This window comes from Danio rerio, chromosome 20, assembly GCF_052040795.2.
Source record: "Danio rerio strain M-AB ecotype USA chromosome 20, GRCz13ab, whole genome shotgun sequence".
Taxonomy (NCBI): Eukaryota; Metazoa; Chordata; class Actinopteri; order Cypriniformes; family Danionidae; genus Danio; species Danio rerio.
Genome location: NC_141040.1, coordinates 53,452,060 through 53,477,500, shown reverse-complemented (window position 1 = coordinate 53,477,500; position 25,441 = coordinate 53,452,060). Strand labels below are relative to the sequence as shown.

The 25,441-nt window shown below is 38.7% G+C and overlaps 1 long non-coding RNA gene across 1 annotated transcript in view; it reads right to left on the bottom strand.

Moving 5' to 3' along the window:
* The window catches only part of LOC137488601 (uncharacterized), a 234,019-nt gene that overhangs the window by 38,062 nt on the left and 170,516 nt on the right, over positions 1 to 25,441 (bottom strand). Inside the window, exon 6 of the long non-coding RNA XR_015519085.1 lies at positions 882 to 1,018. This is a non-coding gene — a long non-coding RNA (uncharacterized LOC137488601). The remainder of the gene's footprint in view (positions 1 to 881; positions 1,019 to 25,441) is intronic.

The following is a 25,441-nucleotide window of genomic DNA, read 5'->3' as shown; positions in this document are numbered from 1 at the left end:
ATTACTGCATCCAAAATGGTGAAAAGCCTTGGAGTAAAGATTGATGACCAACTGAACTTCTCTGACCACATTTCTAGAACTGCTCAATCGTGCAGATTAGCACTCTACAACATCAGAAAGGTCCGACCTTTCTTATCTAAACATGCAGCTCAACTCCTTGTTCAAGCTCTTGTTCTCTCCAGACTGGACTACTGCAACTCTCTACTAGTCAGGCTCCCAGCTAACTCTATCAAACCTTTTCAGATGCTTCAGAATGCAGCAGCACGAGTGGTCTTTAATGAACCTAAAAGAGCACATGTCACTCCGCTACTCATTCGTTTGCACTGGCTGCCAGTTGCTGCTCACATCAAATTCAAAGCTCTGATGTTTGTTTACAAATTGATTTCTGGCTTCGCTCCTTCTTATCTTCTCTCACTTCTGCAGATCTATGTGCCCTCCAGAAACTTGCGTTCTGTGAATGAACATCGCCTCGTGGTTCCATCCCAAAGAGGGGAAAAAAAAAACTTTCCCGAACGCTCATGCTCAATCTGCCCATTTGATGGAATGAACTCCCTAACTGCATCAGAACGGCAGAGTCACTCGCTGTCTACAAAAAACAACTAAAAACTCAACCATTTAGTCTCCACTTTCCTTACTAATACGCAATTCCCTCTCTGACTCCTCCACTAACTACATTAATAAACCAAAAAAAAAATTACTAATGTTTAGCTTCTTACACTTTCTTTACATACCTGAAACTTGCCTACAGACCTTATTCATTGTTGCTCTTATAGTTGTGTAAATTTCTTCCTTGTCCTTATTTGTAAGTCGCTTTGGATAAAAGCGTCTGCTAAATGACTAAATGTAAATGTTAATGTTCCTTTTCACCGCTGACCGCTTACCTTTGTGTGGACTGCTTTCCCGCTGTTACCAGTTTGCCCAGGGGCTTGTCGCGTATGTCGGAGGATTTGAGATTTTGAGATGCAGAGCAGAGGTGACTGTGATGACCGGCGGGGTTCGAGTCTGGTGAAGAACGTTTCTAGAAAGCAGGTAAGACAGAAACAAAAGCCAAAAATAAAATAAAAAAGTAGATAACAGGGTGAGAATGTGGTAAAATCTGAAAACGTGGTAAAAATCAGATGAGGGCTTTTCTTTTTCTGGATTGCTTTTCAAAAGACTGTCGGTTGGGTTTATAAAAGCGGGTGGGCGGGTCAACCTGTGCTCTTTAAAACACTGTCGGTTGGGTTTAAGGAAGGAGGAGGGTGGTCGATCAGTCAACAGTGGCCTCTGTTGGATTTTTGTGAGAACAGCAGGCGCGAATGGCACTTGTGAGAGAAATTTGATATCTGAAAAAGCATTCACAGTGACAAACAAAAACTGCATATAAAGCTCCAGTGATGTATTTGGCACTCTCCAGAAATGTATATAGGGCTACATAATCAGAATGAACCTAGGTTGTATGAATCACGGAATATGGAAAACTGTCCATTGACATCCACACATTGATGTCTATTTGACCACCAAATAAATGACTAATATTATTAGTGATTTGAGTCCAAGGAAAGCACATTACAAATAAAAAACATTATTATTAATACTATTATTATTATATAAGAAGAGTTGTATTCATCTGAAAGCTTAAGTTCCTAATTTACACTGGGTTTTCCTACGATGCATGTAAACTACCTTGATGTCAAAATTACATCAGATTGACATTAATTGATTATGGGACCTTGATCTTTCCTTCAAAAGCTGTTGATGTTGAATAGTTTGAAAGCTGTCAATTTACAGATATTTTTCTACAGTGCACCCTCTTAAACAGTTGGACGTTTGGAAAAAGAGCAGCGCTAGGGGTTTTCTCACTAACAGCTGATGTTAATTAAGACTGTAAGCGGTCCTGATCTGTCGGAATCTCTGTGCCATGGAGCAGGAGTAAATCCAACGCTTTCCGCTCTGGATATGGCCATGATGTCAGTGGAAATATTTACGGTTTCTCTCAATACGCCGCTTTGGGAGTCATATATATGTGTGCCCACCCATATATGTGTGCCTGGATTGCGGTGTCAGAATTGACAAACAAAAATTACCATATTTCAAATTGTGTTTGGCAACCAGGCTTCATTTGATTTCCTTGTTTAATAGCAGAACAGTTATTGGTTGGGTTTCTGTCGTCGTTTTTTTCTTATGTTGATTTAGCATCGAGTTGAGTTGAGCCGAGTGCTCGTCAGCCAGTGAATTCAGCATATTTTATTTAATGGGTCTAAAACTCTAAAACAAATACGAGTACACTGCAACACTTTAGTTCAACTTTTTTTTTTTAATTAATTGTGATTAATCATATTTAAAAGACTGAAACTTGTAATGTTGCCTACTCAAACGTAAAATGAATGTAAACGCAAGACAGAACAAATAGGCAAAATGCAAGCATTGCTAATATGGAAAATTATAATGATAAAGTATGGAATACAAACAATTGCACTCATGAAAAGTTGTATTGCTGTGAGCTGAGAACAGTAATTATAAAGTAGAAACTATTTTGCACAGTTCTCCTTTACATTCATCCGGTTGCTAAAACAGTCCAGTTTGTTGACATTATCGTGGGAAAATGTGGACCTTTTGTTTTGAATGTTGTGAGCTGAGAGTGCAACGCAATCTCACAGCAATTCATAACTTTTTGATTTGGTGACTACAGACAACGACGTTTAGGCAGGTTTGTTGTTAAGAAACGCACGCGAGCGCACACACACACACACACACACAGGACAGGGCAGCTGGAGTGTATCCCTTCAGATTCAACAGGCATGATCCCGTTCATCGAATTTGCTTAAACTACGTGTTCTAAAGTATGGTTGTATTTCACAAGGATTCTGACACAACAACGCAAAGCATACGCTTTCGTTGCATACATGTCAAACTTAATAAAACATTGGAGGGCTCATGATGAAAGACAGAGGAATGTCCTGTCTTTGACACCTCGTGACTTCATCTGGAACTCTCTGAGTACATTTACATGGACACCAATACTCCGATTTTATTATGATTAAGATACTACTCTTATTAAGAGTCTACCGTGTAAGCAGTGATTTTTGGTTACCTTAAAGAACCACCAAGTCACGAAATGCGTTTTTTCTTTCTGTTCGCCATGCGGTATTAAATTCCATTAAAACAAAAGTCGAAAGTTAAAAACAAAATTCCATGAAACTCTGGAGGAAATGCTGGATAGCCCGATGATGCGACATTGTTTTATACTGAAACTTGCCTTCAAAAAGTGCTTCCTTGGTCTTATCGATATTCTTAGCATGTTGAACACACGTCGACCACAACAGGAAATTAAAAAAAAAAAACTGCAACTGCGTTAGTTGTTTTTAACGCGTTAAATATTTCAAATTAATCGCATGCGTTAACGCACTAATTTTGACAGCACTAATATATATATATATATATATATATATATATATATATATATATATATATATATATGTTTAGTTTAGTTAGTATGGGAAAATGTTAATTAACTGATACTTCTACAGTGTATATATTAGTTACAATTTAAAGTTGGATCAAAACCCTTCATTAAATATGTCCTAAAACTATTGAACAACACACCTTCTGGTGGACATTTTTAAAAACATTTTTGATCTAACTTTAAATGTTGACTACTATACTGACTAAGAAAGTCATTCAGCAATGAGTTTATCTGGCAGTCTGTCTGATGTCTCTTAAGTCTAGCATCTACAGAGTGATCTTTGAGTCTGACCGCACAGGAGGAGAGAACAAGATCCCTGCAGTTCACATGTTTTCCTGTCCAAAGATGTTTTTTTTTTTTTTTTTTTTTTTTAACCGCATTGACCTTCCAGCAGCAGAGCATCTTTCCATAGATCAGCATTCAGAGCAGAAACCGAATCTCTCTCTCTTTCTCAATGGAAAAAGCAATCACATACGTCATGTCTATTAAACCTCCCCGTTCCATCCTTGTTCATACAATTGTAACTTTTAAGACTGCTTAATATTGATGTCATTTTATAGCCCGCTTTTTATGAGCGCTGCACTTATGAGAGCGTTCTATATGACGAAGATAAAAGTGCATGATGTACAGCTGTTCATTCATCTTTCATTTTCAGCACTTTTTGGATGCATCAAGCAGAGAAACATGACGGCCCAGTGATGTATGTTTCATTTCAGTCAACATCAAAGTTTTCCATTTACCAGGAAATATGAAGGAATAGCAGCTGATACTGACAGCAGACTTTTTTGATTTCAGACATTAGTCAAACAAGTCTTTAAATGTCTTTGTGAAGTCTTACTGGTAACTTTGTCCTTCGATAAAAACCTTACATAGCAGCTCGATCATTTTCTTTTGCAAATCTTTCCCGTTATGTTTAACAGAGGGAATTTTTCAATATAAACTTAATTTCTTCATTCATCTAGTCTATATTTTAGTGGTTGCCACAGCAGAATGAACCGACAACTATTCCAGCATATGTTTTACGCAGCGGATACCCTTCCAGCCGCAACCCAGTATGGGAAAACACCCATACACAGTCATTCACACGCAATCATACACTAAGGACAATTTAGTTTATCCAATTCATCTACAGTGCGTCCAGAAAGTATTGATATGTAGCACTTCACTTTTTCCACATTTGTTTTTGTTACAGCCTTATTCCAAAATAAATTAACTTCATTTATTTCCTCAAACTTCTACACAAAGTACCCCAAAATGACAATGTGAAAAAGAGTTTTTGAAAGTGTTGCAAATTTATTAAAAATAAGAAAGCTTTAAAATCACATGTACATCAGTATGCACAGCCTTTGCCGTGAAGCTCTAAATTGAGCTCAGGCACATTCTGTTTCCACTGATCATTCTTGAGATGTTTCAGCAGCTTCATTAGAGTTCACCTGTGGTAAATTCAGTCAATTGGACATAATTTGAAAAGATATACACCTGTCTATATAAGATCCCAGGGTTGACAGTGCATGTCAAAGTACAAACCAAGCATGACGACAAAGGAATTGCCTGTAGACCTCTGAGACAGGATTGTCTCGAGGCACAAGACTGGGTAAGGTTATAAAAACATTTCTGCTGCTCTGAAAGTTCCAATGAGCACAGTGGCCCCGTTATCTGTAAGTGGAAGATGTTTAACCACCAGGACTCTTCCTAGAGCTGGCCGGCCATCTAAGCTGAGTGATCGGGGGAGAAGGACCTTAGACTGGGAGGTGATCAATAACTCGATAGTCGCTCTGTCTGAGCTCCAAAATTTTTCTGTGGAGAGAGGAGAACCTTACAGAAGGACAACCATCTGTGCAGCAATCCACCAATCAGGCCTGTATGGTAGAGTGGCCAGACGGAAGCCACTCCCCACCTGGAATTTGCCAAAAGGCCTTTGAAGCAGTCTCAGACCACAAGAAACTAAATTCTCTGCTCTGATGAGACTAAAATTGAACTCTTTGGAGTGAATGACAGACGTTGTGTTTGGAGAAAACCAGACATCGCTCATCACCAAGCTAATATCATCCCTACAGTGAAGCATGGTGGTGGCGGCATCATGCTGTGGGGATGTTTTTCAGCAGCAGGAACTGGAAGACTAGTCAGGATAGAGGGAAAGATGAATGCAGCAATGTACAGAGACATCCTGAATGAAGACCTGCTTCAGAGAGCTCTTGACCTCAGACTGGGGCGATGTTTCATCTTCCAGCAGGACAATGACCCAAAGCATGCCGCCAAAATATCAATGGATTGGCTTCACAACAACTCTGGGAATTTCCTTGAGTGGCCCAGCCAGAGCCCAGACCTAAATCCTACTGAACGTCTCTGGAGAGATCTGAAAATGGCTGTACACTGTCGCTTCCTATCCAACCTGATAGAGCTTGAGAGGTACTGCAAAGAGGAACGGGCAAAAATTCCCAAAGACAGGTGTGCCAAGCTTGTGGCATCATATTCAAAAAGACTTGAGGCTGTAATCGCTGCCAAAGGTGCATCAACAAAGTACTGAGCAAAGGCTGTGAATACTGATGTACATGTGATTTTCAGCTTTTTAATTTTTAATAAATTTGCAACAATTTCAAATTCTCTTTTTCCACATTGTCATTATGGGGTTTTGTGTGTCGAATGTTGAGGAAATAAATTAAGTTAATCCATTTTGGAATAAGGCTGTAACAAACATATGTGGAAAAAGTTAAGCGCTATCAATGCTTTCCGGATGCTCTGTATAGCGCATATGTTTGGACTGTAGGGGAAACCGGAGCACCCAGAGGAAACCCACGCCAACACAAGGACAACATGCAAACTTCACACAGAACTGCCAACTGGTCCAGCAGGGACTTGAACCAGCAAATTTCTGGCTGTGAGGCGTCAATGCTAACCACTGAGCCACCGTGCCACCCAATCCCTCTTGGACATAACATATGATTACATTTTAAGACTAGTCTAAGAAACCCATGCAAGAGGTTTATATATATATAGAGGTTTCTCCACTGTTTCTCCACTGCTGTTTGACTTCTCAGTTGTGAGTATGTGTTCGTAGCACATGTTTGAACTCTTATTTCAGAAATGCTGAGAAAAGTCTAGTTTTCCACACAGTGACCCGTTGAAAGCAGGATTTGACCCTGAGCAGATTGAGAAAACTGAAGCTCTTCATAAATCCAGACACTGAATCAGGGTGTTATCCCCAGTGTCCACTTCAAAACCACACCAGAAGGAAACTTTCCACGGAGGAAAAAAGGAGGAATTAGCAGAACTCCTGTTTTGTGTGAAACATTGCTGCTTCACACACACTGTCACAGTTTACAGGGACTTGGATGTCACTAATAAAAATAAATAAACATATAAATAAAAATGTGTCGTCATGGGCACGGTGTTGTACAGTTGTTAAAGGGATAGTTCACCTAAACATGAAAATATACATATCAGGGTTTCTGCAGGTTTCATCAAGTTAAAGACTTTAAAGGGCTATGAAACCCCCTCGTTTCAGCAGGGTGTTTTCACACCCCTACTTTGCAAAAAGTCAGAAAAGTGGGCGTGTCCAGCTCTGTTTAGGGGGGAGTGTCGGAGGAAGAAAAGAGGCTTGGTGTGGGAGTGTCTATTTGGGCGCGCTGAGTTTCAGAGTCAAAACACACAACCACAGCGGACAATGTGACTGTGTTTACATGGACATCTGTAGTAGAATTATTTGCCAAATTATTAAATGGTGGATTTTAACTGCAGTTTGGCTCTTTCATTCAGGGAATTCATTCATGTCCCTCCCGACAAACGAGATATTTGATTCGAGGAACTGCTCTAAGCGTGTATTTTCGCATGGCCAATGAGAGAAAAAAAACTCAGCATTTCCCGGAAACTTAGATGCACTCGGCAGGTAGCGTCAGAAAGCTGCGTGTGTTATTCCGGTCACAAAATCCAACACGAGGTTATAGTTTGGTTGTAGTGCTAACTTGTTTACACACGGTGCAATAGTTTGTTCGATACGAATAAAATAGGAACTGAATAAACAAAGAGCACTGGTCGCTCACTTACCAAATCTGTAGAGACAGGACAATCACCAGTACCTAGAGCCGCGTCTTTACTAAGAGGAGACTAAAGCGAATCCGGATCTCAGCGTTTGCAGATGAGAACAGCTCTCAGGTAAACAATAATCCTCCTTAGACACGTGAGTTATTGTTGTCGAGCGTCGCGTACACTGTTAATCCACACGTGACTCCAGCTGCGCTCTCACAGAGAGAAAATGAAAACAAAACTTAACGGCAGCAAACTATAAAAGCAACATTTCACGCTTCTTTTGCCAATACAACGTGGCGTCTTTGCTGTCTAAACACTGTGACAGTAATGAATATTAATGAAGTTGCACAATAGAGCGCGGTGATTGGTTTGAACCAAGCTTTACTCCTTCATTAATGCATCACACTGTAAGACGTAATAAGACACACTCTGGCACAGATGCCCAGTCTGCACGCTGGAATACACGCTATTATGTCATGACCGTGACGCAGCTTCAAAAATTAGTTTCAAACCGGAAGTACGAATTTGCTTGAAATAACGCAAAAACAACCAATTTACACATTTTAGCGAAATATAGGTGTCCTAATAGTGTTTTTAGCAGTGTGGGACACATATAGGACTGTCAACAGCTCAAAAAATGTGTTTTGGTGTTTAAGACATTTTTAAGACCATAACAAATGAAATTTTAGACTTATACAGGTAATACACAATGCTATTTTTTTTTTCGAACATCCCAGTTAGAAAAGATTTTCACTCATCTTATCAAAATTTATAAAAAAATAAAACATTTAATAATACAATAATAATGTTTTTTGTTTATATATTTTAAAGTAATTTTCAAATTTACTCATTTACAGACTCTATAACCTATAACAAGAATAAAACAAAACATAGCTGTAAATTACTTCAGTCTACAATAAAAAATAAATAAATAAATAATAAAAATATAGGTCAGGTCAGTATCCTCAGCAGTGAATAAATAGAGTACTTTAAAGCAAATGAAACTGTAAGAAAAGTAATTAAAATGTTAAAAGATTTATTGAGATTGTATGGGAATTAATGGCCAGATTGGGTAGTTATACATAAAGAAAGGAAAATTGAGACCTGTTATAACAAGATTTAAGACCTACAACACAACATTTTAGTAGATTTAAGACATTTTAAGGCCTAAAATTTAGCTTTTGAGATTTAAGACTTTTTAAGACCCTGCAGATAACCCTGACATACTATTTGCTCACCCTCGGGAGGTTGCAAAGCTTTTTAAGTTTCTTTCTTCTGTTGAACACAAAAGAAGATCTGCACTTTATTTTGTTAAATTTTAAGTAAACTATCTCTTTAAGGTTTCTTAGCATGCTACTAGGTTTTCTGGGATTCTGTGTGTTTTTTCTGCATGTTTCTGTGTTGTTGAGTGTAAATTATCAATTTGTTGTGTTTTGGGTGTTTTTTAGCATGTTAGTATATAAATGCGAAGACGCAGTTAGCATTTTGTCTGTATGCTATGGTGTTTTTGGTGTAATTTAGTATGTTATTAAGGTGTTTTGGGGTGTTTTTTAGGCAAATGCGTTCTAGATATTTTTCAAGGTGAATACATACCTTGGCTCAACAAGAGTTCACACTTAGCTCATGACTTACAAAAGCTTGTTTGGCATGCTGTCCCCGGAGAGAGCCCTGAGCTCAAGGGATCCTCGAATCCAGGGCTCCCTCCCTTTGTGGGGCGAGGGGAGATCGAGCTCGGGGATCTTCAAGACGAAGATAGTTGTAAATTGAAAAGAAGGATATATATAGGAAGGAGAGGCAGTGGCCCAGTAGGTAGTGCTGTCGCCTCACAGCAAGAAGGTCGCTGGTTCGAACCTCAGCTCAGTTGGCGTTTCTGTGTGGAGTTTGCATGTTCTCCCTGCCTTCGCGTGGGTTTCCTCCAGGTGCTCCGGTTTCCCCCACATCCCAAAGACATGCGGTACAGATGAATTGGGTAGGCTTAATTGTCCATAGTGTATGAGTGTGTGTGTGGATGTTTCCCAGAGATGGGTTGCGGCTGGAAGGGCATCCGCTGCGTAAAAACTTGCTGGATAAGTTGGCGGTTCTTTACGCTGTGGCGACCCCGGATTAATAAAGGGACTAAGCCGACAAGAAAATGGATGGATGGATGGATGGATATATATAGGAACTTGGGATCCTTTGATTAGAGGATCGTGATTAGCTAATATGAGCCAGCTGGCTAAACCATGAGCCATACTCCTCTCGAAATTAGTTTAAGAAATTAAGCTTCACTAAATGCGTATTCACATTAGGTACAGTTGCCTTGAACCGTGCCAAAGTGCTATTGTGCCCCCACCCCTCTCCCCCCCGCTCTGCACTCACATTGCATTTTTACCTACCGGACCTGAGCACACTTACATCATTGATGATGCGACTGTTTAGTTTAACAGGAAGAGAAGCGCTCTCGCTCAGCACAGTGAAGATTGCTTTAGTTATACCGTTTTGTATTATTTTTGGTTGTTTGATATGCAGAGACATGCAGTCAAACACTTTGCTGAACAGATCTACCACTTTTGATGCTCATAAATTATCATAATCATAATTGTCATAAGTCATTGTGCGGCAGGTATTAGAAGGTTAGCTTACGTTCAGGGGTTTGCGTCTTTAATAAACTAACAGTGCGTGTTATTGAAAAGTAAGAATAATTAATGAATCCATATGAAACAGTCCCCTAAAAGTGACGTTGCATCTTCAGTTTCGGGCTCAGGCATGCTTTGCACTTACACTACAAGTGTACCGCGCCAAAGCCTTAGGCCCCATTTATACTGTCAGGTCTTGATGCACAATTTCGATTTGTTGCCTTTATCTGATTTTTTTTTTGTCTGACCGTTTACACATTCTTTTCTAATTGTGACCCATATCTAATTCATGTGTTAACACTTGCCATACAATTAACAATGTTGCGCATGCGTAAAGGCGGGTTCAAGCATGTGTGCCACACTAGCCAAGATGGCAGACATTGTGTTGTTTTTAGCTCTGCGAAATATGCGAAGTGTAGTATAAGCAGTGAATGGTTTAGTCCGGATTTACCCCCACACAGTTTATGTAATGGTATGGCCCTGATGTGTGTGTGTGTGTGGTTGAAAGATGTAGCCTTTGCCTGTGGGCGCACTGCTGTTGGAAAAAATAAAGTTGTTCTATGTGTAGCCTGCAGTGCGTGTTTTAATGGCGACAATGTCAATGTTTCTTCGCTGGTGTTTTGTTTTTTCTGAACGCTTTCTGGATGTACAAGTGGCAAACTCGCTCATTTTGAGTCAGGAACCGGCGGACGTGCAACAACTTTAACTATGAGGTAAACACAAAACAAAACTTTCCATGCGGAGCTGCTTCACGGGACTCCACACTTGTAAACAATCGCTCCATTGGGCTCGCGCCACACTCGGTCCCGCCCGGACTCGTCAGAGCTACTAAGCCGACCAATCACAGAGCTTGCACTACACGTCGTTGGGACATGTATAGTTACATTTTTTGAGAGGTGCATGTCAGCGACGCCGACGGCCACGGCGTAGGGCTATGCGTCAACACGTGGGCTGCGCCTTAGCATACGCGTGTGCTTAACGCACAAGTATAAATCAGCCTTAAAATGATAGAAACCAAACCAGAACCAACCTGAAATCGTCAGGTTCCACCGGGTCCCGTCGAGTTCGGGCAAATATCTTCAGCTCTAGTTGCTATGTTTTTTTTTTTTGTTGTTTTTTTGGGGGTGTAATTTAGCAAATTGTTAAATTGTTTTTGGATGCTTTTAGCATGTTACTATATACAGTTGAAGTCAGAATTATTAGCCCCCCTTTGAATTTTTCTTTCTTATTTAAATATTTTTTAAATGATGTTTAACAGAGCAACGAATTTTTCACAGTATGTCTGATAATATTTTTTTTTGTTCTGGAGAAAGTCTACTTTGTTTTGTTTTAACTAGAATGAAAGCAGTTTTGAATTTTTAGGGGGGCTAATAATTCTGACTTCAACTGTAAATGCTACTGTGAGTTGTTTCTTCTGCATTGCATTCTGTTTGCTAGTGTTTTGTGTAATTTAATGTGCTATTAAGGGTGTAATTTAGCAAGCTACAAGGTGTTTTCTAGCATGTTATAAACATGCTAAGCTGTTCTGGGTGTTTTTTTCTGCATGTTTCTGTGTTGTTGCTACAGTATGGCCTTTTGGGTGTACATTAGCAAGTTGTTGCTAAACATCCCTTGTACTTACAATATTTGGAAAAGATTAATTACTTTTGTCTGTATAAGTTCATTAATTAACTATACATTTATATATGTCTGTATATTGGAATTCCTTCCCAGGGATGGGTTGCAGCTGAAAGGGCATCCGCTGCGTAAAAACATGTGCTGGATAAGTTGGCGGTTCATTCCGCTGTGGCGATGTAATGAATGCTCAGACAGAGATGGATCCATGTGCAGTACGTTTATTATCCAAATGAGGATTAACAGGTAAAAGTGTATACTCAAGTGTGCAGCAGGGCAGTGCTGGTTAGTAGACAGACGGCTAGTAATCGGCATCGCATAACAGGCTGGGATCAAGGCTGGCGGCTGATATTCAGAGTCCAAAAGCAGGCAAAGTTCAGGGCAGGCGGCGAGATAAATACAGGGTCAAGAGACAGTCCGGGTTGGCAACAGGGAATAATCAGGATCAGGAGAAAACGCTCAGAAATGTCTGCGGGGCAAAACAAGACTTCGCAATGAAGCAGCGTGTGTGTGCTGCTTATATGTGTGTGGAAGATGATTGTAGATGTGTGTCAGGTGTGTCTGCAATCAGTGTAGATGGATGACGTAATGTCAATAGTCCGGTGATGATGACCTCTGCTGGTTAGTGGAGGGAATAGCTGGGACCGAGCCGGTGACAGGCGACCCTTAATTAATAAAGGGACTAAGCTGAAAAGAAAATAGATGAATGAATATCGCAATTCTTTAGTACTCTTGCAGCCACACACACACAACATCCAAGCAACATGGCAGCTATTTCTGAATATAACACAAGCAGCCACCTGCAGAGCATCATGGGAAAACACGATCAGCGACTGTTTTGCGGAAGCCCTCATTTGTCAGCACAAGGCTCTTAATGAGCTGTGTTCTGTTGAACACTCATTCTGCCCTGTAGATTTCCCGTATATTCCACATATGGGAGGAATTAGAGGACTGGCGATATCTCCGATCTGGAATTTTCCTCTGATACATACAGCCAGTCAGCGTTCCTCTTGTCCTTCTCTGACAGATCGGAGTGGAAAATCTGTGTTCTCCAACGCAGTAAAGGATTTACATCAAACTCAACCTTTTCTCCTTCATGAAGGAAAAATAAGCTGGTACAGTGAACCATTATGAGGTTTAGGTAGTTGTCATAGTAAACGACCCAAAACAATATTACTGGTGGTATGATGATTTCCCGAATATACGTCTTGTGACAGGATCACGACTTTAAAGATGAAATTTGAAGGGGGGAAAATGTCTTATAAAGTCTGAAAATAAGATATCTTATATCATCCGTCAGCACAAATTTAATGAATTACATCTGCAAGCGATGAACTATGTCACACAGCAATAGCAGCACATGTACTCAAGCAACAGCTAATAGGAAAGTTTATTAATTTATTAATTTTCCTTTGGCTTAGTCCCTTTATCCATCAGGGGTCACAACAACGGAATGACCGCCAACTTACCCAGCATATGTATTACACAGCGGATGCCCAACCCAGTACTGGGAAACACCCATACACACTTATTCACACTCATACGCTGTAAAATATTTGATCTTAAATCTACAGTAAATTACTGGTTAATAATTGCAATACTAAAGCCCTTCTCCCCCGATCACTTAGCTTAGATGCCCGGCCAGCTCTAGGAAGAGTCCTGGTGGTTCCAAACATCCTCCACTTACGAATGATGGAGGCCACTGTGCTTAACTTTCAGAGCGGCAGAAATGTTTCTGTAACCTTCCCCAGCCTTGTCCATACAGTGTGTTTTATCATGTTTCTGTATAGCTGTTATAAGGCGCTGGGGTATGCTTTTAACCCAGCGGTTTGTCCATATTTTAACCCCTTCCACAGCGCCCCGACGAGGTCGCACTGAGGCGCTGTTTTTCCATATGTCAATGTTTATGAATAGATTACACCAAAAAGGACAAGAGTAATCTTGAAAAACTCTACATCAGTTTAAAGCTACATCCCCTAAGCACCCATTGCAGCTAGTTGTTTTTCAGTGGAAAGCCTATAAAGAATGTATTTGCTAAATTTGTGTAAGTTTTGCAGAAAAAGCTTATTAGATGGCGTACATATCATGTAATACCAACACACACACGCATTCATTGCTGTACATCACGGTTTATTTTAACAGGTAAGAGTCCACAGAAAAACATCCCATCAAACACATTTAGTCCACCGACACAATAGTGTTGAATTATGAATGGTTATTCATTTGTTTATGTCACCATTTCTGCCGGTGACCTATTGTTTACACTGTTTTACCATGGTACTCACACGTGAAAACGCCGTTTTTGCAGTAAAAGGCAAGTTTATGTCATAGCTTACAGTGTTACAGATAAAACGAGACCACAAACTGAATAAAAAGCCAAAGTTATAGTTACTAAAATCAAAACAAAGCCGAGTGTTTTGGCCGTCTGCTCAAAGTGTCTTCTTTCCAATGATACATAATTTGTGTTTGTAGCTTACTGGAGTCAGCAACTGTTACTATTTAAAGTTAGGTAGGTGTAAATCCCCAAAATTGAGTGCTGGCTAACAGGTTAACCAAATTTGGGTTGAAAGCACCTAGCGTTTCCTAGTTTCAAAGTGGATTTAAGCATGTTACTTTACAGACTGTGTAGTTGTTATCGTGTGTCTACAGCATAGGTGTCCAAAATCGGTTCTGGAGGGCCGGTGTCCTCCTGAGTTTAGCCCCAATTTGCTTCAACACGCTATGCAATTTGCTTCAACACGCTTCTAGTATATCTAATAAGAGCTTGATTACCTGGTTCAGGTGTGATTGTTTAGGGTTAAGCCTGATTTATACTTCTGCGTAAGGTGACCGGCGTAACCCACGGCGCATGCAACGCGCGTAGCTGTGCATTTATACTTCTGCGCGCTGTCTCTGTCGGTCTGCATTAACACTTCCGAAACGCTAGTGGGCAGTGAGGTGTAAATGTTCCTCTGTGTCGAGTTTCTTCGCTGCTTTTTTGCTTTTCCTGAACACTTCCGGGATGTACAAGTGGCTCAAACTCGCGCATTTTGAGGCAGGAACCGGCGGACATGCAGCAACTTTAACTATGAGGTAAACACAAAACAAAACTTTCCATCCGGAGCTCCTTCACGGGACTCCACACTTGTAAACAATCACTCGCGCCATTCGCGTGGCTCTCGGTCCCGCCCAGACTCGTCAGCGCTACCAAGCCGACCACAGAGCTTACGCTACGCGTCGTTGCGACGTGTAGTTACATTTTTTGAGAGGTGCACGTCAGTGACGGCGACAGCTACGCCGAAGGGCTATGCGTCAGCGCCGTAGCATACGCCGGCGTTTGACGCAGAAGTATAAATCAGCCTTTAGAGCTAAACTATCCAGGATACCGGCCCTCCAGGACCGAGTTTGGACACCCCTGGTCTAGAGGTTGCCATGTAGTTGCTTTAGTATTTCTGGATGGTTTTAATAAGGCCTGGAATAATCTTCAATTATTTAGCACTCACTCAATACCTATTCAAGCCCTCTTTATAGATTTTTCCTCATCTGCTAATTACTTTAATTGTCTGTGTTGTTCAAACACTTCTCTAGTCACAATATATTCAGGACGTAGCTGACTTATCACCTCAAAAACAGCCCTGAAAGAATTCGTTCTCACAAGAAACAGTCTGAAGCCAGCTGGACGCCTTAGCTGTCAGTTCCAGAATTAGCCTCTATGGTCTGCAGCCAATCAATGGACCAAAAAGACACACGTTGTGCTCATGCATGCGACAGATAAGTGTTTTCTCGCACTTAAAGGTAGAGTAAATAAATACATCATTTGATGCCAAAAATGTGATTTTATGAGTTAAGAGTTATGAGTTTATGAGTTATGAGTTTAAGCATTCATGCATAACAGTTGTAGATCATTACTTTTTAGTGTGACTACAAAATCGGTTGCTGTCTTAAGCTTTTAGGTTGAGTTAAATTCCTTTTACAACTCATTTCAACTTACATTACATTCATTTCAATTAACGTAATTATAACTTATTATTAAGGAGTAGTAGTACTTAATAAAATAAGTTAATCATGTTACAACGCATATATTTAAATTCAAAGTAATTATAACTTATTATTGAGGAGTAGTAGTACTTAATAAAATAAGTTAATCATGTTACTACGCATATATTTAAATTCAAAGTAATTATAACTTATTATTGAGGAGTAGTAGTACTTAATAAAATAAGTTAATCATGTTACTACACGTATATTTAAATTTAAAGTAATTATAACTTATTATTGAGGAGTAGTAGTACTTGATAAAATAAGTTAATCATGTTACTACACGTATATTTAAATTCAAAGTAATTATAACTTATTATTGAGGAGTAGTAGTACTTAATAAAATAAGTTAATCATGTTACTACACGTATATTTGAATTCAAAGTAATTATAGCTTATTATTGAGAAGTAGTAGTACTTACAAAAAAAAATTAAGTAAAATAATTTTAAAGTGCACCTAGTTTACCCTCTTTTTAAGATTTAATATTAATATTATTAGTGCGCTAGTTTAGGCTCATTTTAAAACACAGTTCAGATTTTTTTTTTTTATTATTTCAAGAGTTCACACTTAGCTGATGATTGATTATAAAGCTTGTTTGGCATGCTGTCCCGGGAGAGAGCCCTGAGCTCATGAGATCCTCGAGCCCTGGGCTCCCTCCCATTGCAGGGCGAGGTAGATCTCGATGACTTGCTTATTTGTGGCTAAGTGTCAGATATAGATGGCTGAAAAGAGGTGTACTCACATTGACTATGAAAATTTTGTGATCGCTTAGGGTGCTTGTTGTTTGGACTGTGGGAGGAAACCGGAGGACCCGGGGAAAACCCACGCGAGGATGGGGAGAACGAGTAAAAACTTAGCACAGAAATGCCACCTGGTTTACAAGGGAATTAAACCAGAGGCATTCTTGCTGTGAGGCAACAGTGCTAATTACTAGCCACCGTGTCGCCCGTTTGAAAGGAGGGAAAGTAGGGTTGGGTGGCGGGGGGTTCTTCAAGATGAAGATGTTGAGATGGGGGGTGGGGGGTGTCTATGGGGGCCACTCAGAAAGAATTTGTGCCCCTCCAGTTTTCAGAAATGATTGTTCACTCAAAGCTGAAAAATCTTTCTGTCATCTGTCCAACCCACCTAAAGTTCAGAGCTACATTATATATTATATTATATTATATTATATTATATTATATTATATTATATTATATTATATTATATTATATTATATTATATTACATTATATTATATTATATTATATTACATTATATTATATTATATTATATTATATTATATTATTTTATATTATATTATATTACATTATATTATATTACATTATATTACATTATATTATATTATATTATATTACATTATATTACATTATATTATAATATATTATATTATATTATATTACATTATATTACATTATATTATATTATATTATATTACATTATATTACATTACATTACATTACATTATATTATATTATATTATATTATATTATATTATATTATATTATATTATATATTACATATCATGGCATTTAAATTTTATTTCTTGATACTATCAATCCAAAACAATAACATCTGAGTTTTATAACATAACATAGTAACACACCTGTCAATTTGCAACCATTATTTTAACATCTGCAACATTAATACAGTTTGTAATCTGTTTCTTGCTTCTCACAGACACATGATATTCATTTTCCTTTGATTTTCTTTAAAATGATGGGGGAAAAATGCACCAGGAGTCCATGGTGAGAACGGTGGGAGCTGACGGATTGAAACACATAGCATAAGCGCCACCATGCATCAAGTCAGAGCCCACCAGGCCACGTCTCGCACTCTTGTGAGGCAGATTGGTAAGAAAAAGCCTGCCAAGAGGATTAAAGTATGGTAACATAACAGACAGGACAGACCACAGGAGTGGTTTATGTGTCTTAGTGAGACCCGGAAAATTTGATGTGGCTTCCCCTATACTGCTCTCCTCTGCTGAATAAATCTTACATAATAATAATAATATACAGCTGCTTTAGGAAACGGATTGAAAAAAGTTAGCGTCTGTGCATTTGAGTTCTGCTCTGCACCAACGTGTGGTTCATGCTGTTGCAATTGTTTCTATTTCTACGCATCTGCATTCTTGAATATGCTTCCCTTTACCTACAGATCGAAACTGCCCCAATCACTGTAGAGTACTGCTTCCAAAAAATTGGATGGACAATATATTAGACAAATGCATGGAAGAATAGATAAATACAATGATGAAAATATTTAATGCAATGATAAAGATGTAATGATAAAAAAGACTGATGTATAAATGAAACAATAGACTGATGGATGGATGGATGGATGGATGGATGGATGGATGGATGGATGGATGGATGGATGGATGGATGGATGGATGGATGGATGGATGGATGGATGGATGGATGGATGGATGGATGGATGGATGGATGGATGGATGGATGGATGGATAGATGGATGGATGGATGGATGGACGGATGGATGGACGGACGGACTGGAAGTAACAATAGACTGATGGATTAACAGATGGATGAATGGAACAACAGACTGATGCATAGAAGAAACAATAGACTGATGTCAGACAGATGGACTGATGGGTGGATGAATATATAAAACAAAACAAAATAGATGAATGGATGGAACAATAGAGCAACTTATGGACAGATGGATGGCTGGATGGATGGATGGAGCATTGAATTATCTTATAGATGGATGGATGGATGGATGGATGGATGGATGGATGGATGGAGTAAAAGAACAATAGATGGATGAATGGATGGATGGAACAATAGACTGACAGATAGATGAATAAATGGAACAATAGACTGACAGATGAATGAATGGATCAAACAATAGACTGACGGATGTATGGATGGAACAATAGACTCACAGATGAATGAATGGATGGATGGATGGATGGATGGATGGATGGATGGATGGATGGATGGATGGAGGGAACAATAGACTGACAGATGGCTGGATAGATGGAACAATATACTGATAGATGGATGGATGGAGCAAAACCAAAACTGACAGATGGATGGGACATTAAATTATCGTATAGATGGATAGAAAGATGGATGGATACATGGATGAATGGAGCCAAAAAACAACTGATAGATAGAGGAATGGAAAAATAAACTAAAGGACGGTTGGAGCAAAACAAAAACTGATAGATGAATAAATACATAGCACAATATTCAGATGGAGGGATAAATGAATGGAACAATAGATTGAAGGATGGATGGATGTAACAATAGACAGACGGATGGATGTATGGAAAAATAGACGGAAAGACAGATGGACGGATGGATGGAACAATAGACTGATGGATGGATGGATGGATGGATGGATGGATGGATGGATGGATGGATGGATGGATGGATGAAGCGAAACAAAAACTAATGGATGGATGGATGGATGGATGCAGTAATGAATTCATGGAACAATAGAGCAACTGATGGACAAATGGAGGAATGGAACAATAAAGCAACCAATAGGTGGATAGATGGAGTAAAATAACAACTAATGGATGAATGGATGGAACAATAAAGCAACTTATAGATGGATGGATGAATAAAACTATGGATAAGCAATATATAAGACAGATGCATGGAAGTGTAGTTTAGTTATGCTCTGCATTGATGTGTTGCATAATATTCTTTTTCAACTGCTCTACATTCTTCCATATGCTTCCTTTTACCAACAGAGTCAAGTGTGTTTTGAGTGATGAATATGAATATGTGCTGAAAGACGGTCTGCCGTAAATGTCATTTTCGATGTATCATGAGTTCTGCTATCAATAACGCTCATCAGATCAAACACTTCTGCAGGTGAGAGATATGAGCTGCCTCTACAGGTGTGAATTATGTTTCTTCATGATCTTCTCCAGGTTTTCATATACTGCTTAGAGGAGATCTGCAGTGTGCGGACCATATGGACACAGTACTACAAAGACACTGCCGTGCATTTTACACATACCTGAGCTTATGGACTAACCGAATAGTAGAGGTCATCAGCTAATCAGAAAGGAATATAGGGGGTGTTTTAAATACCAGATCTGTATCTCAACTTGAATTCGCTTTGAATTTTATCGCAGGGTAGAACAGGAGTACTGATTAACTTTCTAGTTAGCAGTTGTTATACACTTCTTTGAATTACAAAGTTTGCCAATATTTTTTTTTTTAAATACTTTAACAATGGATGGATAGATTGAGAGGTGATGATATATACATGGATGGATTCATAGAATGATGGACGGATGGACGGACGGATAGAATATAGACAGTGGATGGATGGAATATAGATGGTAGGATGACAGAAAGATTTACAGAATGATAGAGAAGTAAATGGATATATGGATGGATAAACAGATATAACAATGGAGAGATGGATGGATGGGTGGATAGAATATTCAATGCAGTGATGTATAATGATTGATATGAGTAGGAGGGTCCATGGATGGATGGATGGATATATCAATCAAATGATGGATGTAAATAATTCTAAATAAATGACAGAATGAAACCTGAATGAATGAATCCATGGAGCAACTGATAAAATTGATGCGATTGATAGAGTTAAGGAATGATAGAAAGAGTTATGGATGGATGGATTGATGGATGTTTGGTGAATGAATGGATGGATATATGATGGACGGGTGGATGGATATATAATGGACGGATGGATGGATATATGATGGATGAATAGATATATGATGGATGGATAGATGGATGGATATATGATGAATGGGTGGATTGATATATGATGGATGGATATATTGTGGATGGATGGATGGATGGATAATTGGTGAATGGATGGATGGATATAGGATGGATGGATTGATATATGATGGACGGATGGATATATGATGATGGATGGATGGATATATGATGGACGGATGGATGGATATTTGATGGATGGATGGATGGATGGATGGATATATGATAAATGGGTGGATTGATATATGATGGATGGATGGATATATTGTGGATGGATGGATGGATGGATGGATGGATGGATGGATGGATAATTGGTGAATGGATGGATGGATATATGATGGATGGATGGATGGATTAATATATGATGTATGGATGGATATATTTTGGATGGACGGATGATGGATCGATGGATATATGAGGGATGGGTGGAATGATATATGATGGATGGTTGTATATATGATGGATGGAGGGATGGATATATGACGGATGGATACATGATGGATGGATGGATATATGATGGATAGAGGGATGGATGGATGAATGGATGGATGGATAGATAGATATATGATGGGTGGATTGATATATGATAGATGGATGTATATATAATGGATGGAAGGATGGATATATGACGGATGGATATATGATGAATTGGTGGATTGATATATGATGGATTGATAGATATTTGATGGATGGATGGATGGATGGATGGATGTTTGATGGACCTAACATAGATGGATTGACGAATGGACTGATAGATGGATGGATATTTGATGGATATTGGATGGATGGATAGTTTATATGATGGATGGAATGGATGGATGGATGGATGGATGGTTTATATGGTGGATGGAATGGATGGATGGATGTTTGATGAACATAAAATAGATAGATTGACGAATGGATTGATGGATGGATATTTGATGGATATTAGATGGATGGATGGTTTATATGATGGATGGATGTTTGATGAATATATAATGGCTGGATGGATGGATGGATGGATGGATGGATGGATAGAATACTGGCACAGTTTGGATGGCAGACACAGACTGTCAGATTAAAACTAGATTAAAGACAGATCTCTTTACATTACATTGACACATTAAAAAAGTGCTATAGAAATACAGATGAATTGAATAGAATGAGAGATGGAAGGATTTGTGTGATAAAAGACGTGAATTGATGGATAGAATTACACATTTAATTCAAATTCTTGTTTTAGCACTGTGTTGGATGTATGTTGCGTGCAAAATGTTTAACGAAACACCTTGCTGTTTTTAAAATGTCAAGCTAATTAGAGAGATGCATTAAAAACCAGATGGAGTCCAGCTAGACCAGAATGTAACTAAAATGGCTAATTAAAATAACATTCTGCACACATAGCACTGAACTTGTTTGTGTGTAGGTTAGCCTCTTGTTAAGGTGCCGGTAAATGATCATTGGGGTTGTGGAGAGGATAATAGCTGACACTTGTGTGTGTTCAGCAGTATGTGTTTTGCTGTGCACCTGCTGGGATTGTTTGCTGCAGCTGCTTTATGCTCCCTTTCTGTGTTTCCTCATTTTCTTCATATTTGTTTTTCCTAGTTTTATGTAGAAATACAAATTAATTAACTCATCCTAGGATCATCCTAATTGATTAGGATCATCCTGATTGGAACTCAGATGTTGTCGGGTCACAGCCAGGTAGATTGTGACAGAACAAATAAAAATTTTTTTTTTGAATTCACCCTTCTTTTTTATGAAGGTCTCCAAACACTGTAGATTATTGCACCAAAAAAGTTAAATCAATGGCTGGGTGGATGGAGTAAAAGACAAACTGATTGCTTGATGGATAATCAAAACATATTACAACTTATGGATGGATGATGGATGGATAAAACTATAGACAACAATATATTGGACAGATGCATATATGGATGGAATGATAAAAGATGGATGGATGGATGGATGGATGAATGGATGGATGGATGGATTGATGGATGGATGGATGGATTGATGGATAGATGAATGGATGGAAAGATAAAGCCACTTATAGATGGATGGACAAAACAAAACAAAAACTGATGGATGATGGATGGATGCAGAAATGGACGGTTGGAACAATAAAGCAACTGATGGATGGACAGACGAATGGAATAAATGGATAGATGGTTGGAACAAACGGACAACTGATGGATGGTTGGAACAATAAACTGATAGATGGATGGATAGATGGATGGTGCAACAAAGCAACTGATGGATGGATGGACAATGGATAGAGCCGAAAAAAAAAAACTGATGCATGAAATAATGGATGGATAGATAGATGGATGGAACAATAAAGCAACTGATGGATGGACAGACGAATGGAATAAATAGATACATGGTTGAAAGAAACGGACAACTGATGGATAGTTGGAACAATAAACTGATGGATGGGTGGATTGATGGATGATGGATTGATGGATAGATGGATGGATGGAAAAATAAAGCGACTTATAGATGGATGGATAAAGCAAAATAAAAACTGATGGATGGATGGATGGATGGATGGATGGATGGATTGATGGATAGATGGATGGATGGAAAAATAAAGCCACTTATAGATGGATGGATAAAACAAAACAAAAACTGATGGATGATGGATGGATGCAGAAATGGACGGTTGGAACAATAAAGCAACTGATGGATGGACAGACGAATGGAATAAATGGATAGATGGTTGGAACAAACGGACAACTGATGGATGGTTAGAACAATAAACTGATGGATGGATGGATTGATGGATGATGGATGGATAAAACTATGGATGAACAATATATTGGAGAGATGCATGGAAGAATAGATGGATGGAATGATACAGAGATGGATAGATGGATGGAACAATAGACTGACTGAAAATTGGATAGATGGATGGTGCAACAAAGCAACTGATGGATGGATGGACAATGGATAGAGCAGAAGAAAAAAAACTGATGGATGAAATAATGGATGGATAGATAGATGGATGGAACAATAAAGACATTTATGGATGGATGGATGGATGGATGGATGGATGGACCAATAGATGGATGGATGCAGGGATGGAACAATAGAGCAACCGATGGATGGATGGATGGATGAATGGAACATAAAGCAATTTATGCATGGATAGATAAATGGATGGAGCAAAAAAACAACTGATGGATGGATGGATGGATCAATAAAGCAACTGTTGGATGGATGGATAAAAAACTGATGGATGAAATGATGGATGTATGGATGGATGGATGGATGGATGGATGGATGGAAAAATAAAGCAGTTTATGCATGATGGATGGATGGATGGATGGATGAAGAAAAAAACTACTAATGAATGGATGATTGGTGCAAAAGAACAACTGATAGATGTATGGATGTATGGATAGACAGATGGATGGATGAAAAAATAAAGCAACTTATAGATGGATGGAGCAAAACAAAAACAGATGGAACAAAGCAAATGATGGATGGATCGAACAATAAACTGATGGATGCATGGATGGATGGATGGATGGATAAAACTATGGATAAACAATATATTGGACAGATGCATGGAAGAATCGATGGATGAAATGGTAAAGAGATAGATGAATGGATGGAACAATAGACTGACTGATGAATGGATGGATAATGTGACAAAGCAACTGATGGATGGGTGGATGGAGGAATTCATGGATGGATAGAGCAGGAGAAAAACTGATGGATGGATGAATGCAGAGATGATTGGATGGAACAATATAGCAACTGATTAACAGACAAACAATAAAGCAACTTGGATGGATGGTTGGATGGATGGATGGAAAGAACAAAAAAACAACTGATGGATGGATGAATTAAATGATGGATGGATGGAACAATAAAGCAATTATGGATGGAATTTTAGGCTTTTTTAATATTTGTTTTTAAATATATAAATGATCTCGTTTTATAATATTAACCAAACGTGGATCATCGTTTCTACATTATTTCCTGCATAATATAGTTCAACTTAGAAATAAGCTGCATTACAAATGTGCCTCTACGAGTGCGTCTCATGCATTTAGTATTTTGCCAGAACTTGATGACAAATTTCAGACGATACAGGAAGCTAGTTTTGGAGGGTAAAACGTGCAGTTCTTTTGAATAATAGGGTGGGAAACTTTCATCGCACTGCATTTATCATTGAGCTCATTTCATTGAATCATCTCTTCCCTCATCAGCAGGTCGTATCTGAAGAACAGAAGCCGTGCCAAACGGATAAAGAGAAAATGTGATGACAGGTAGAGCAGAAAGATGAATGTTTATGTGGGAGATGTAACAGCTTTAATTCAGGATGCAGCTTTCTCCCCTTTATTTTCTTTTCATTATGGTGGATTATTTCTTTCGATTCCTCAGAGGTTTACTCTCAGCACAAACACCTCTGATGTTCACTAGGAATATAAGAAGAACTCTGATATTTTAATCTACTGTCTGACCATGTGGCGGTTTCAGCTGGTGTTTCTTGCACTGGCCTTTCTTGGTTTAAATCCTTATCTGATTTCGGATTCCCAGGGTTCTGTTCTTGGGCCTTTACTCTTTATAATCTACATGATCTGTCTTCATGGCCTTGACTTCCACTGTTGTGCAGACAACATCCAGCCTTATATCAGTTCTCAAAACAACTCTCCACATGCAGTTAAAGTCTGAATGATCAGCCCTCCTGAATTATTAACCCCTGCATAATATTTTCCCAAATTTCTGCTAAACGGAGAGAGTTTAACACATTTCTGAACATAATAGTTTTAATAACTCATTTCTAATAACTGATTTACTTTATCTCTACCATGATGCCAGTACTTATATTCTACTAGATATTTTTCAAGATGCTAATATTCAGTTTGTGATATTTAAAGAGCCCATATTACGGGTTTTTGAAAATGGCTTTTCATGTGTGTAACACAGCCCTAGGTGAAGTGAAATATCCAGCTAAGGCTTTAATCTGAAAGTGCAGAGTGTTTAGGGGTGCTTCCACA